We start from the raw sequence: 4,110 nt of genomic DNA on the forward strand, positions 1-4,110 counted from the left end.
GTTTTCTTTTTAAAGTTGCTCCCCTCATGATAGCATTTTTTTGTGTGTGTGTGTGATTGTCTTGTAATGAGTTATAAAATGACAAGATCTGTCACAAATTATCAAAAATGTACTTGTTAAACAAGTGCAATAAATACGGTTAAAATGCAATTGAAACCACATTACAAAATAGCATACACATAAATATAGAGATTTCTAATTATTGTCACTTTCTATTTGATTACTCAGAAATTCCTGTGTATTTACTTTATAACATTTATCATCCTTGGAAAAAAAAAAATACTCACCATATACTCTGTAAAAAGGATCTTCATTTAGGTACTTAAATGTCATCAGTCTAAAGATGAAAATTTAGCCTTTACTTTTTCTTGATAAATAATTTCCTACTAAATAGCACCGTTATCAGCCCCACAGTGGAAAAATAAACCATATCAGTACTGTCTGGGCCAAAATAAAACTGGAGCCACTTGTACTGCAAAGTTTAGCAATAATACCAAATTAAACACAGCTGAGGCCCGTTTTAATAAGGAGGTTCAACCAACTAAGTTAACTTACAGAGGTGAATTACATAAATTGGAATTAATGCAGCAGAACAATTAATATATACATAAAAATCTTTTATTGACCAATTTCATGACCAAAACAACATATTCACAGAGATGTTACAACACATTACAAGAACAGAAAAATAAAAACACAACTTTCAATTATTTTTTTATAATTAGATTTATGCTTCACCACAGATTCAAACCTGAAGTCACAGGATCTGACTTCATGACAATCATGCACACTAACCACTCCTTCAAGTCACACTTTATATTGTCTAATATAATTCATGCATTTTAATATATCAATTCAATCCGCTTTATCAATGTTTCCACTTAACATTGTTAATGAACACCAGATATCATTACATATGCTAATATTTGAAATAATTGGAATATAATTGGAATATTGCATAGGAAGTCTCTGAAGCAGAGAATTCTCTGTCCAAAGAGGACGTGTCCGGAGCAACTGGCAGCAGTTAACCCTGTTGGCACCATGATCTGTACAAGACATGCAATTAGGAGGACAGTATATAATGTTAAAGGACCAAATCATCTCTGGTAATTATTACAATGACATTAGTATGTATCAGTCATATTTTGTTTTTATCATGCCAGTTTGAACATATCCTTCTCCTTATTTTAATTTTATCAGTTATTTAATCACTTTATGCATCACAAATGTGACCCTGGGCCACAAAACCAGTCATAAGGTCAATTTGTTTAAAAATTGAGATTCATATATCATCTGAAAGCTGAATAAATAATCTCTCCATTGGTGTTGTCATGAATCTGGTATATGAACTTTCATCCATTCACCACCAGAGGTCACCCGCTCACTACATGGACTTCACCCGGGACTACAGTTCCCATCACCCATTGCACTAATTGCAAACACAGCTGAAGGCACTGATCTCCCACACACTGCTGAATATGCTGATTACACTCACTATATAAACACTCACTCAGACACCTTCAGGCTGCCGAGTATTGTATGCGCTTATCACTAGTTAGCTGATAGCTACCCTACGGAGCCTGCCTTTTTTGAGGTGAAGCTTAGTCTCAGTCCTGCCTTGCCTGTTTCCCTGTGTTCTCTTCTTTGCATGATTGCCTCGGATTACCTCTCTTGTTTAGCCCTGTTTGGATACTGTTTGCCCCTGCCTGGACCTTGCTTGTACCTGGATTATCCCTCTTGTCTCACCCTGCTGGATTATGTTTGCCGTGAACTGACCCTTGCTTGCTTCTCGGACTGCTCTAGCCTTTCCTTCTACACGCCTGTTTGCCATCACCTGATCTATGCCTGTTTCTGACCATGTCTTGTCAATAAAAGCTTTGCATATGGATCCGCACGTCTCCCGTCTGGTTCGCTCCGTGACAGGTGTATGATTTGTTAGGACAATATTTGTCTGAGATACAGCTATTTGAACATCTGGAATCTGGGGATGCAAAAAAAATTTAAGTATTGAGAATATCGCCTTTAAAGTTGTGCAAATGAAGTTCTGCATATCTAATCAAACTCAAAAATTCAGCAACTAAATGAAAAATGAAGTTTTTATTTATTTACGGTAGGAAATTTACAAAATATCTAATGGAACATGATCTTTAATGATTTTTGGCATAAAATAAAAATTGATAATTTTGATCAATACAATATATTGTTGGCTATTGCTACAAATATAACTGTGCTACTTATGACTGCTTTTGTGCTCCTGTATGGTCACGAATTACTTTATTAGTAAAAAGGGCTCTGAACAGGTTCAAGGAATGAAAATGAAAATGAATGAAATGCTGGCTGTTTGAGGGTCATTGATAACTGCAAATGTCCCAGCCATATCTACAATGCATGTTCTCAATATTGTTGAAGTCATCGTAATCCCCAGAAGCTAACTAAAATGAGGAAGCAGAGTATTAAGAGAATATTCAAGCAATTAATACAACTTGGTGAAGTGTCTAACATTGTTGGTTCCCTGTCTTGATATGCAAATTAAGCAATAATAATAATTAAAAAAAGTTAATAAAATTTGGTACAAAACACTTCTGAGAGAGCTTATTCTCTGCATGTTGATGCAAAGCTCTGGGTCTGTAATCTCTTCAACAGAAATCACTGTGGCCTCAGGGCTAGTCGTGAGTGCTCTAAAGAGGCTTGGTGAAAGGAACTGTGGTCCTGGTCCCCCGCGGACAAATGAGAGGGCAATGACAACACCCGCAATACACTGATGCTTCTCATCATAACTGTAAATTCAGTGCTTACTCAGATGCAGGATGAGTGTGTAATTGCTCATGCCAGTCATGCTGTCACTCGGTCAGAAAATAAATGGTCAACTTATGACCACATTTGGGCTGTGGTGTGGTCTGGTTGACATTTCAGACATTTCTTGTCAGGGGCCTCATTCAAGATTATTACCTACAACAAACCATTGTTAAATATAAAAGGCAGCAGCTGATAATGATCCGACTTGTAGAAGAGTACATTCAATATTTGAAATGGATATGTATGACTTTACCATTCTGCACAGTAGCATAGTATTGCTGATTCTATTGTTGTGGTATCCTACTCACCTGTGACTGAATCAAAACCAGTACAGTCTGTAATTTCCAGCCCTACCACTCCGGAATTATTTTTATTTATTTATTTATTTTTTTGCTGAAGTGCCACTGGTTTGTGGAGATCTTCCTGATGCGAGTCCAACAGTTTCAGTTGATTTTGCTAGATTACAAGCTCAGTAAAAGGCTGACCTTTATCTTAGTACTGGCAGGGACTGGAAAGACACTGGATATTGAAGATCACTATTAGGCAGACTGAAATGTTCCCCTGCCACACTGAGGAAACTCTGGCAAAAAAAAGAACAAACATAAAAGTTTAAAGATTTTGTTTGTTTATTATGTGCATATTGGTTGTCTTTACACTGTGCTGGCACTGAACTTGCACTGGAATATGAAGGAAAATGGATATCCTGAAACAGCATTGGGCACCCCTAATGTATTATGTGCCTTTTATAGAAATAGTCATGTATTTTTTTCGACTTACTTTGCTAAATATAATACCATTTTTCGGTCGGTATCTCTCGCGCACTCTCGATCTCTTTCGGACGCACTCGGACTCTCTCGCGCACTGTCGGCCTCTCTCGCGCACTCTCGATCTCACTCGGACGCACTCGGACTCTCTGGCGCACTGTCGGCCTCTCTCGCGCACTCTCGATCTCACTCGGACGCACTCGGACTCTCTGGCGCACTGTCGGCCTCTCTCGCGCACTCTCGATCTCACTCGGACGCACTCGGACTCTCTGGCGCACTGTCGGCCTCTCTTGCGGACTCTCGATCTCACTCGGACTCTCTCGCGCACTCTTGATCTCACTCGGACGCAATCGGACTCTCTGGCGCACTGTCGGCCTCTCTTGCGGACTCTCGATCTCACTCGGACTCTCTCGCGCACTCTTGATCTCACTCGGACGCAATCGGTCTCTCTCGGACGCACTCGGTCTCTCTCGCGCAATCTCTCTCTCTCTCTCTCTCTCTCTCTCTCTCTCTCTCTCTCTCTCGGCGTTCGCTTCACTTTTGTCCAGTC

This window comes from Carassius carassius, chromosome 30, assembly GCF_963082965.1.
Source record: "Carassius carassius chromosome 30, fCarCar2.1, whole genome shotgun sequence".
In the NCBI taxonomy this organism is placed as follows: domain Eukaryota; kingdom Metazoa; phylum Chordata; class Actinopteri; order Cypriniformes; family Cyprinidae; genus Carassius; species Carassius carassius.